General features: G+C 40.6%; 1 long non-coding RNA gene across 1 annotated transcript; it reads left to right on the plus strand.

Annotated features, from left to right (window-relative positions):
* The first annotated feature begins 1,893 nt into the window (after positions 1–1,893).
* Positions 1,894–10,622, plus strand: LOC134478513 (uncharacterized). The gene is made up of 2 exons (XR_010051179.1): positions 1,894–5,087; positions 5,196–10,622. It is a non-coding gene; the product is annotated as an uncharacterized LOC134478513 (long non-coding RNA).
* The last annotated feature ends 1,764 nt before the right edge of the window (positions 10,623–12,386 follow it).

The following is a 12,386-nucleotide window of genomic DNA, read 5'->3' on the forward strand; positions in this document are numbered from 1 at the left end:
GGAAGGGCTTGCCTGTCCCCCAGGGCACGGTGATTTCTGTCACTGGAGGTGTCCCTCCGAGCCTGGATGATTACACAGAGGAGATATTTCAAAGGGCAGCATTCACAGTGTAGATTTGCAGTTGGACCAAATGACCTTTAAGGTGCTTTCCAACACCTGGGGTTTTATGATTCTATTTCTATTATGCATCTATGCTGGGTATGTGTCACATTGTTTGAAGCAAACACTGAGAATGAACAGGAGCACAGTTTGGAATGTTGATGGCGCTCACATCTATTTTGTGTTTCAATTTCTGGAAGCGGGCTTTGTCTTTGAGGTAGTTTGGTCCCTGACCTTCTGTAACATTTGGAGGCCAGCCACACTGTCTTTGTTTACTGTAAAGAGCATGGAAAAACCGACTTCCTGACAGTGCTCTGTAAAGTCTAATGTCAAACCACTCACAGGTGAACAAACACAGTGCCTCTACCTTAAACTTGACATTTGGCCCCTGTAAAATGGGACAGGGTAATAATGCAGGGGAACAGGATGAGGGGAAGTCAGTCCTTTGCCAGCAGCCAGCAATTAGTCACTTTGTCACTCTGCTTTGTGAAGAGCTGATCTTAATTCAGATCCATTTTGGGGATGTTGAGAAACATTATGAAGTTTTAAGGCCACTCTCAACCTACTAAATATGCCTGGATAGACCGTTCCTTTCTCTACAGTATCGTGCCATCATGAATATCTCTCAGCATAGCAACAATGAAGTATAGCATTCATATTCTCTTAAAGGATTTAAGAGTCCTATTCACTGAATATTCATATCAGTTATGTCTTTTATGGTAAGACTTCAAAGAGACTTAGGTGGGTTGGCTTCCTTTCAAGAGAATATATTCATTTTTTACTAAAAATATACACTATTTTTTTACTACCACTAAATGTAATAGCTCCTCTTTGTTAAAGGAAGGAAAGCATTTTCCTAGGAAAAGGTATTGTAAGCTTTTTTAGGGCCTAAACAGAACCTCAGTTGTTTTATCTTTGTCCAATAATGCATAACAGTCTTAGGTTAGCAGGTTACCTAATGCATTTGTGTGTCACTGAATTTAACAGTGACCTTGTTTTGACACTTAACCATTTACTCAGAGTCAATTACTCACCAAGGCTAAGTTTTCTCCTTATATTTAGAATTGATCTAAAGTGATATACATGAAAACATTCCAGCACTATTTTGGTTTCTTTTTCTTTTAATTTTTGGAGCCTGGGTGTAAGCAGACTCTTCAATTATCTACCGTTGCTCTTCAACTCTGCTTAGCAATGATATACTATCCTTTTACTAGACTAGATCTGCGTATTAAAAGCTCAATTCATTACTGCTGATGAGAAAGATCATTAACACTTTTTTTTCCTCCAGCTATAATATGAGGCAATAACAGCCCTTTTTACCTCCAGAGCCAGAGGCAGTATGTCGTATTAACCTTCATTAACTGTCCACGAAATTAGGTACATTCATTATTTTAGTATTCTGGTTAGCTAAAACTGTGTTAGAAAACAGATAAACTTTTGAGGTTTCTCCCTTTGCTATTTAAAAAGTAAAAGAATGGTAAAATTGTTATACTGCTTTGAGAAGTGCAGCACACTGCAATTAGGAAATAAACTGGGATGGGCTAGGTCTACTCTGGTACTCAAGGAGTGTGGTATTGGAACTTGGTAGGATGGGTATTGCCTACCCAACTTGAGCCTGGAGAGATGTGAGATTGCTGAAAGCAGATAGCAGAGGAATCCTGGCCAAAGTTGGACAGAGAGTTGAAACCTGGTTGTAGGTGTATAATGTCACAACAAAAGCTTGCCCTTCAAAGCCACTTAAATATCCTGGATTCATTTAGGGTTTTTTTTTTTTTTTTTTTTTTTTTTTTTTTTTTGTGATATATAGTATCATTTCTGTTTTTTTTTTTTTCACTTTTCCTTCCAATACATTTATTTATTTATTATTTTGAAAAGTTCCCCTCAAGCATTTTGCTAAGCTGCTGGGGAAGCAGATTTGTGGCCCAGCTCCTAAACTCAAGAGACGGCCTTCTTTATTTATCCAATCCTTAAAAATCCTTTATCCAATCCAACGCTCTCTCCATTGTTCAAGACCACTTATTAAAATGATCTCATTTCCTTTGCTTCAAACCTGCAGAACCCATTCAGTTTTTCTTCTGCCACTACCAGTGTTCAGGTGCCATTCCATTGTAGCCAGGCTTTTTCAGGAGTCACTATGTTGCTCTCCTTGTAACCGATGCCCACTTTTCCTTTTTGATCTTGGACATGGCCACCAGAGTCATTATCCTATAAGCTTTCATGTTATCACTATAGTTCAAGAAGAGGGCAGGTAACTCGGCATTAGAATGTGCCCCTTCTCAATCTAGTCTCACTTCTACAAAACTAAGGCCCTCCTTAAACTAGTGATCCTTCTCCACACCCTCGGTCATACTGGATGTCTATATTATCATCTGTCTGGATTCCTCTCCATTGTTCTTTTCACTTACAAAGCAGCAAAGCATGGTGGGTAAAGCCATGAATTTGGGACCAGATGCGCCTTACCACTTACTTGTTCTGTGGTTTGGGGCTACTTGTATAAGTCTTTCTTATGCCTCTCACTATATCATTGAAAATAACTTATTTTTAAAAATCCTTCCTAGAATTGTTAAGATTAAGTGGGTAATATATTAAAAGACCTTGACACATACAAAATGCTTGTTTTGGCTTTTTTTTTTTTTTTTTTTTTTTATGTAGCCCAGGCTGACCTTGAACCTGGGCAATCCTTCTGCCTTAGCCTCCCAAGGGTTGGGAATACAGGTATATACAATCGCACCTGGCTATTTTTAGCTATTGTCATTGTTCTTATTGCTAATGAAAACCCAGATCCCACTCTCACATTTCATAGCTCACTGCAAATTGTAGGGGGCTCCTGGGAGCTTTTCCAGACAATAAGATGGAAGTAATTCTTCCCTTTTCAACCTTTTTAAGCCCTTCTTATCCAATCCACAGTTACCAGGCAAATTTAGACCTATTTATTATTTTCATGGGAAATAAAACTCAGAGACATCTAGCCATACACAAGAATACATATTTACTGCTAATGGAAAGAGTGTCACATGTTTTGTAGAGCATACATTCCCTGAGGGTAGATCCAGCTCTTTATATATTAGTGCTTTTCTTACAGGGCTTTACAACTAGTTACTAACAAAAATAAGTCCAATTTTTTTCTGATTAAATGAAGCGTGCAGGTGGAAAATTATGAACAGACCAGTCTATGTAAATAGTCAGTGACCGTTCAGATAATAGCGTCCTGACTACTAGAATATGAATATGAAGAAACATGGGCCCTTAGTCAGTGTTGGACAAAGGCTTGGCCAGACCGTGTGGACGGTAGTTCTGGACACCAATACCATGGTGGTGTAGCAGAGGTAGCTTGGTGGCAGGCTGCCACACAGGCTGAAATAAAAAACAGAGAAGCTAGGAGAAGACTGTGGGGTATGACTGCTGAACTTTGGACTCTGAAAGAGAAGAAATTTTAAAATCAAAGGCCATTTGTAAAGAAAGAATCCCATTGCCTTTGGAAGATGATAGAAGTTGATGAGAGTGATAAATGCAGTAAAGTTATAGTTGGGTCTTCCTTGGTTAACTGTGGAGTATTCACATTTGGAGAAGGTTGTCTTTAAAGGAAGAAGAGATGTGTTCAGTCTCAAGACTCTGACCTCCGTGGGTAGCAGAGAACAGGTCCACCTTGCTCTCCCCAGGTCCCTGACGTCTGGGACAGTCAATGGCATCCTCCACAGTGGATATCTGATAAGTACGTCATAAAAGAAGTCACAGTCACTTAAACTTGATACCTGCAGAATCAAATGAGGCAAGTTGTAGAAAATTCTCCCCACCTGTTTAATGATTCGCTCATTCTGATTAGCTGGCATAGTAAATTATTTTTTCCTAAAAAGGTATCCTTCTCCCTTCTTGAGAAGGGTGTTCGAAAGAGACAATTTTTTAAATTCCAGTACAGCTGACAGAACCTACAGACCCCTAGGCATCTGTCTCCTGTGTGCCTTACTGTAACTAGTAAAACAAACCCAGCAACGCAGCACCTCAGCAGATAGGTGCTCCAGAAAGCAATTGTTTGCTCTCACTCTATAGAGAAGTAGCAATATCTGCGTGGCTTAAGGGCTGGAGCAGCAGTCACGTACAGCATTAGAAAAATATTACCCTCATTTGCCATTGTGTAGTGCCAAGCTGCAAATAAGAGACATGTCAGTTCAACAAAGCAGAAATGTTTCATTCGTATTCAGTGATTACTGTGAGGGAATTTTATTGCTACAAATGTGTATATATGCCTTTAAATAAGTGATTGCAATTTAAAAAACAATGCAAACTGTCTCCCCCATTCTCTCTACAAAGGAACAAGGTTTCCCTACTTGGGTGAATATTGCCTGCTCTGCTTGTAGAAGAAAAAGAGCAGCCTTGGCAAGCATCTTATTAGTCTAAAAATAAATTATTCAAAATGCAAGTTCAGATACAGATTGCAAGGAAAGATAATAGAATTGGTTTTCCAAGCCTGATCATGCTATGAAGACATGGTGTGTGCTTTTCAGGAACCCACTTAAGTGGAATCAGCTTTGTCGAATACACACTAGAAATAATATTGCTGCCATCCAGCTAGTGTCTGTGGTACAGCATCCTCGGGACCGCTTCGAGCATCCGTGGTCTCTCCCCTTCAGTGTGCATAAGTAACAGTAGATGTGTATTTCCAAGCATTTCTTCAGGATTCAATCTTCTCATTGTTCTTTTAAGGAAATTTCTTCCTGGCAGCACAAGAAGGGCAGGTCTCACTCGAGATCTGTCTCCCTCCTGCTCCCCCCACCTCCTCCCCGCCTTGGCGAAATAGTTGACCACATCAGCAGCCGATTCCAGCTCGTCATGTGGTTTCTCATGTGATGCTGGGTCTGCGGCACTTTGGAGCAACAGCATTTGTGACTCGGCACTCATGGACAGACAGTAGCGTTCAGGGACAAGAGAGATTTTGGAGGGGGTGGGGAGGCCAATAAACCGAGAAACATTAGAAATAAAAGTCGCACGAAGTACTCTGATCTCTATATTGCTTTTTGTTTTATTTTGTTTTGAAATTTGATTTTAACTTGCTTTTTTATTTTTTTAATGGTTTGTGTCTTTTTTCTCCACCCCCGCAGGCGCCGGGCTGCGCTATTTTGTGTTTCTTTCTTTTTTTTTTCTTTTCTTTCTTTTTTTTAAATTCTGAAGCCAGACTGTCTTGCCTCCCAGCACCGGGGCTGCTTCGCCGTGGGCACGCCGAGCCTCCCGGTTACCTGCGTGGCTCCTGCGGCATCTCCTGCCTGGGCTTCGCCATAGTGCACTGGACCCGGACTCGCGAGTCTGCACCCAGCACAAGGAGGACCTGCTGGTGGAGCTCTGGCCAGGGTCTCCTCTCACCTGCTTGAGGGGACTTGGGAGCCAGGGCAAAGCTGCGGACATCTCAGGGAGGGATGGTAGAGGACGCAGAGGACCAGGATGGGGATGTTAGGAATCCTATGTTACCAATGCCACCGGTGCTCTGCAGGGAGAGGACAGCTGCCTGCACCCAGCTCCGGCTGCTCTTAGGGAGTAATCTGGAAAGACAAGCCAGGCTGAGGTGTGGTGGCCTTTCACCTGAGAGTGGAGCTGAAGATGGATAAACAAGGTATCTGATGTATCTGCCTGGCAAGGCGGAGTTGGAGAAAAGCAGAGAGGAATGCGTGAAGAGAAAGGAGATGCTGACTGCTGTGTGATTGCTGCTCACTCTGCGTTCTTATTCTAGGGAAAATGGCATAATTTATAAGCCAGTACATGGATGGAGGAACTGTAAATTGTAGTCTGGATGTCCCCGGTGCTGTCAGAGAAGAAACTGATGGGCTGGGTGGCTGTACTGTGTCCCCAGAGAAAACAGCTTTGCAGCATGGATTTAAATGCATGTGCGTGCATGTAGAGACATGGGGTGGGGAAGCGATTTCTGACCATTTTACACAGGAAGTCTGTCACTCTGCTGGATCGGGTGTGATTGCAGCTTGTGTTTTCAGTGCCAGCTTGACACCCATCTCCTGACCAGCCAGAAAGCTCGGCCAAAGCAGCTGCAACCCGCCTCACTTTTAACTCCTTGAAGCTCTGTGCTCTGTGTGGTGCTAGGACTGATGGAGTGGTTTTTGTTTTCTTCTTCCTCTTCTTCTACAAATCCCTGTAAACACAGCTGTATTCAGTATGGAAAAAAAATTTCTAGCCTGTAAATAGAAATGTGATCAATTTAATCAAAATAAATATATACCAGATGACTTCGACACCAGCTGGCTACCACAGGCTTCAGATGCAGACTGCTCGGTAGAGATGAACACAGCGTTATATTTACATGTTTTAGAATGCCAGGATTAGCCTATAATTAAAGAAAGCAAGCCTCTTATGAGGAAGAGAGGTGGTCCTTCCAGCTCACAGCTAGATGGTTAGGCACAGGTGCGGATGGCTGCCCTTCATGTGACTGGGACGCATGTGGTGTGGCGTTTCAGAGGGCTTGTGCCACAAGGCAGAGCATGGCTGCCGTCAGCGTGGAGAAAGCTTGGCTCTGAGTTGCTGCTGTAGAAAGCTGAGCCTCTGCACAGTCTCTAGCGAGGCGGGGGAAAGTCACTCAGGCTTGTAGATTCCAAACAGGGAGCTGCAGTGCCCTGTCCCAGCCTGGTGGAGTGTCACCACCCACCTGAGACAGAAAAGCTTTCGCAGTTGTCATGGGGAGCTCATTGGGGATGCCTGTCTGGCCTCTCCACTGTTTGTTACCAATTCTACAAAGGCAGTTCTGTGCTTTGGATTTTGTTTGGCCAGCTGTTGGTGCATTCCTGCGGGCGGGGTGGACGAGGATCTTGTTACTGTACTTCCAAACTGTAGATCTGTGTGCAGGCAGAGGAGGGAGGGAAGGAAAGAAGCCAGAGAGAGAGAGAATCTGATCGTTCAGATGCCTTTCTCCAGATAGTCCTAGAGTGAATCGAGAAAGGCTTTAAAGTGAAAAGAAAGACAGAGCAAGAAGGGGACGAGAAAGGGACAAGGGAGAGAAGGAAACCGAGCAAGCCCAAAAGAGAAAAACAGAACTTCAAAGCTGCATAGACAAGCACAATGTCAGCAGCTTGTAATTAGTGGTTCCTGGTTGCGTCAGTGACTACATCTCTCCAAGAATAACTCTGTGATGTGTGCCACAAAGTGAAGAAGATAGTCATAACTAAATTATCAAACAGTTCAAACCAGGGCACATGGATTAAGGAGTTTTCTGTGTTTGTAAATCAAATATGGATGGATTACATGTACAGGATTTGCTGAATTCTGCACAACTGAAAGCTGAATTAGCAATGTGTGTGTGGATATGAGGGGTTTGTTTACTAGATGAAATGGGGAACTCTAAAGATTTTTTTGTGCAAGCTCTATCAGTGTACGATATTTCTCCAACTGGCCCCCCAACTGCACTGTCTGTCTCCTATCTCTGCATCCACAGATTGCTTTTGTTTATTCTTGTGCATTTCAATGGAGATAAGTCAAAAGCTACATTTGAGTAAATATGGACAATGAGGTCTAAAACTCCCATTTCAGATTGCAAAAATGACTACAGGGTTCTGAGTTTCATTGGTAGCTCCAGCTTAAACCTTGAAAGAACTTTCGTTGTCCAGAAGCCAAACAGCAGTCTGTTAGTAATTCTGGGGCAAGGCAGGGTATTGTGGTTGTTGAGATTTGAAGGCCACGTTCACAACCGTCCCTTGTCTCTTGTGCTTAGAGGTGTGGTGCTCTGATAGCCTCTGCAGGAATACAATGGGAGGAGCTGATTGGCTGGAAGGTTTAGGATGTTTACTTGTATTTGTTTTCACTGCCCCTCCATGGCATTCATTGTGTATTTGTATTTGTGTTCATGCTGCACAATTACTCCTGACTGCTCTGTTTCTCTGCCCAAAGAGAAGTCAATTTTAGTTCAGCTCTATGCATTTGGCTTCTGGGGTAATATACACATATGTATTGCATTACCTATGTATGCAATTGCCTTTTTAAGTGTGGATTAGGGGAAACTGTAGGCAGGGAGAGCTGTGTACATTAAATCAATAGTGTTTTGAATCACACGTAATATAATTTAAATATACTCACTCCGAGGTTGCCAAAGCTGACATTGTCTGAGCCCCTTTAATTTACATCTTCGATTTAGTCAAGAAGCGGAACCTGCCAGATCAGAATAGCCTATTCTGTGCACCCAACAGGGTGGAAGACATTATTTTGTTTGTGTTAGTTCAAACAGCTGGTCATTAATGCCGTCCCCATTTCTGGAGTGAAGTGCTGGTCGACGTGAATAGCTGCCTGATTAATGCTGCCCCTCGGAGGGTCCTTCACCCAGCAGCCCCGCTCGCAGCAGAATAATGTAGCATGATGTGATTGCACTCTAACAGGATAGTATGTCATTGTGTCACCAAGCAATTGAGGTTATTATGGGGCAGGGCAGACAGACGGGACAGTGGGGTTACTAGACCGTAGCATTTTTAGAAATACAGGCCTGACCTACTTAGTTAGAGTTATTCTCTCTGGCTGGCAGCTGCATGGTGCATGAAGTCTCCTGATAGGCTGAGGCTGTTGCTAGGGGGAATTAGCATGAATTTTTCCACACACAAACTCAGTGACTGAATGATAAAAGCTGACTGGAATTAAGGAGATTTGGTTTAGTATTATACAGATTTATCTGCCTCGTTTTTCTTTCTCAAGTGCAGAGAAAGAGTGCAAAATACAGATTGTGTTTCCATTTGCTCTTTGACCTCTTCCTTCTCTGTCTCCTGCCCCTCTCCCCCACCCCAAAGATTCATAAGGAGAAAGAGCAGGGCAGTTATGAAATTTTGATTGATCTCTTACTGCTGGAATCATTGAAATGACGTTGCAAGTTGCAAGCTATTTAGGCTTAGAGATGGCAGGGAATGACTAGCAGAAGGTTAGATTTTTTTTTTTTCCTTTCCTGTGCACTAAGCTGTTTTGAAGTTGGGCATGCATCTTTCATGCACTGTATATTTAAACTCTCTTTCCCTTTTGGGCTTGAACAAAACATTTATATAAATTCTTTTCTATCCAAACAGATTGAAGCTTGCAATCCTTGGCTTGTTTAAAATAAGATAGTCAGGATTCCAGATTTAGATGGTGGGGGGAGCAGTATATACCATTTTTTATTACAAAATATTTTTTTCAGGCTATTTTGGGGTTGGCTTTCTTCAAAATCCAGCCTGATGTTTATGCTTAAGGATAAAATTTAACTGCTCCCACTGCTACCCCACTTTGCTGCACAGTGTACAAAAAGACACAGAGTTTTCTCCAGAAGAAAATATAGCTGCAGAATTTATCTAGAGGTTGGTTTTTCTTGTTGCTGACACATGCACTACATGTAGAGAGCTCCCATAATCAATTTTATAAAATGACCCTGTTTTTTCCTTCTGCTGCATCTCCAACTGTCTGCGATTTTAATAGATCTTTTCAAGAGGAGGATTTTTAATAGATCTTTTAAAGATAATCTGAAAGTCCATCAGGAGAGAAATTAAAGCAATGTGTATTCAAGAGTACTTTGATTTTTCTCTTAATTATATGCTATCTGTGCTTAAACTGCAGTTTCTTTCTGGTACGTTTTGTGCTGAAAGTAGTTATTGCCTTGCCTTTTTGATTTGAAATTAATTTTTGTAAGAAAGTACTCTGCTATCACAAGTAAACAAGAAGCTTGGCTGTATGAGCAAGGAGAGGAATAATGTAGCTTCTTGTCAGTTTGCAACACTGCATTTCTTGGCCATAAGTAAATAGGCATGAGAAAATTTAGCTGTAGATTTTTGTTTTCATTTAGGTTTTCCTAAATGTTAAGAACTAGTTTAGATACAGATGTTTTCAAACAGTAATTTCTCCTTGCACCAGAACCTACAGCAAAAACAAAATTAGAAAAATCCTCCAGTGGTATTAGAACCTAGAAGTCCATCAATCATCGCCTTAAAAAAAAAAAACCCTAGCAGTGTTTACATTTCAGCATATAAATATAGTTTATCAAGCTAAAATAGAGTGCATTGCCTGGTGTCGTAGGTGGAGGATTAGATCCTCACCAGCTTGCAAGTCCCAGAATAACATTTATTGTCAAAATTTCCAACTATCCTAATAATCTTGCATAATTAAATAAAACATCAATTTGTGTTTGTTGAATAAAAGATTACCTTGTAGTAATCCTTCTGAGATGAAACAATTTTTTATTTTAATAAGTGAACATTTCTATTTTTCTCTTATAGTACTTAGTTTAAGGAGATGTGTAAACCTTTAAATATTTAAGTGCAAAAATAAATACCATGTCACTTTAAAATCACTTATGAAAAAATGTTAGCATAGTTTTATTAACATTCTATAGTGCACAGACACCTAATTGTTGTAAATCATGGCCTGGGTCCGGGTAGGCAGTCCAATTTAATGTTTGTCATTTGATTAAAATACATTGATCACATTGTGTTTGATTGCTTTAAGAATTTTTTTATTGGTTTGGCTTCTATCCCTAACCAAAGACTTAAGTGCTCAGTGTGTCAAAAATAAAACTTAAACAAAAAGTATATTTTAAAATGTAATTTATATTTACTTTAGCTATGGTTAAGCTTCACTCTTTGTTTACTTAGATAATATGTATTGATAATGCTTATTTTATCCATTGCCACTGATCAAAAAGCCAAAGAGGAAAAGACTCCCTTCCTTGCATCAATTGTTTATTCAGAAGGTAAGTATTTCCTTTCTGTTCACACTTGAGACCAGCTTCCCTGCCTTTAAGGTTCAGTGCAAAACACTGGGCTTTAGGGGGTGTTGTGTAAACCAGGAAGGGAATGAAGTGGTTGGTCATTGTGGTGTTTTAAACTTTGTTGGATGGTGGATTAAACAGTTTCCTTCACTGTGTTGTGTCCAGTATCTAAAGTCATCTAAGCTCTATAACTTGGGGAAAGGGCTGGTGATCTTACTACAGAAAGCCTGGAGATGATCAGCCATCCTGTTCCCAGTAACCAGATACATCTCTTCCAGACCATCTCAACACTTTCATCATAGTGAATGTCTAAAAGGTAAGCTAGATTATATCTTTTGTGAAGTCTAAAAGCACTTTGTAACTCAAAAATTTCTGACATTATTATTGAAACAGTTGCTAGTATTCCAAGGTCCTTCCCTGGGTACCAAGTTGTGTACAACCTGACCCTGCCTGACTCTCAGTTTGATGCCTTCCTGTCTTCTATTTGTACTGTGTTCCTGCCTTGTTAGAGCAGTCTGTTCTCCCAGTCTCTAACCTCTTCTTCATCTATATGCGAGGTGGGTAAGAGTTGCTTCACAGACATTAGAGAATTAAAAAAGAAATAAATGAGACAATGAATGGTTATCTGGAAGACACTTTTATAGAAGAATAATGCAACCTTCTAATCGTGGACATGGTATGATATGGAACAGAGACTGGCAAACTTCTATAGAGCACTACATAGTAATTACTTTAGGTTTGTGAGCTGTATAATCCCTGAAGCAACTACTTACTCTTACTGGTTTAGACAGTGTGCAAATGAGTACATGCTGCAGTGTTCCAATAAAACTTTATTTATAAAATCAGACAATGGGTCAGATTTTATTTATGCTCTATAAAACCTAGTAGTATCATAATCTAGGATATTTTGAAGATATGAATTATACATATTCTTCAGCATGTGTTTAAAAAGGAGAAGGATATCAAACAATTCACCAAAATTAAGATAAAGACATAGATAAATATTATTTATGTGTGAAGAGAACTCATTACCAATCAACAATTTTAATTTCCTCTGTGATGACCCATGGAACAACTTGTTTTAAAACGAGAAGATGGGAGCAAGGAGTATGGCTTAGTGTATAGTATTTACTTAGGATCTGTGAGACCCCAAATTCATTCCCAGTACTGAGAAAATAAAATAAAAAATTCAAAAATGAAAGATACAATGATGACTCTGTCTTAAAATATAATGCTGTTGTTTAATGTGGAAAAAGGAAGAATATAAATGTTTTACTTTGCAAAATTACCCTTTGGTGTGGGTGTTGGGGAGCAAAGCCCAGTCTAATTAAAGAGCTGGCACAAAATTCCAAGTGTGCAAAAAGGTTAACTCTGGCAACACAGGTACTAAGTTAGTCACTGCATTGTCCTCTCCTCAGTGCCAACAGCATGTCACAGTAGCTTCCCTTTGTCTCTGCGGTTGACCTCCAAGGCCCCAGTGGATACTTGAAACTGTGGATAGTACCAGACTTGATACTCTATGCTGTCCCCTATATATTCATATACATGACAAAGCTTAATTTTTAACTTTGCATAGCAACAACAA

The sequence above is a fragment of the Cavia porcellus genome, unplaced genomic scaffold (genome assembly GCF_034190915.1).
Source record: "Cavia porcellus strain 051 isolate PalLab524CR breed Dunkin Hartley unplaced genomic scaffold, mCavPor4.1 scaffold_13, whole genome shotgun sequence".
Lineage (NCBI taxonomy): Eukaryota > Metazoa > Chordata > Mammalia > Rodentia > Caviidae > Cavia > Cavia porcellus.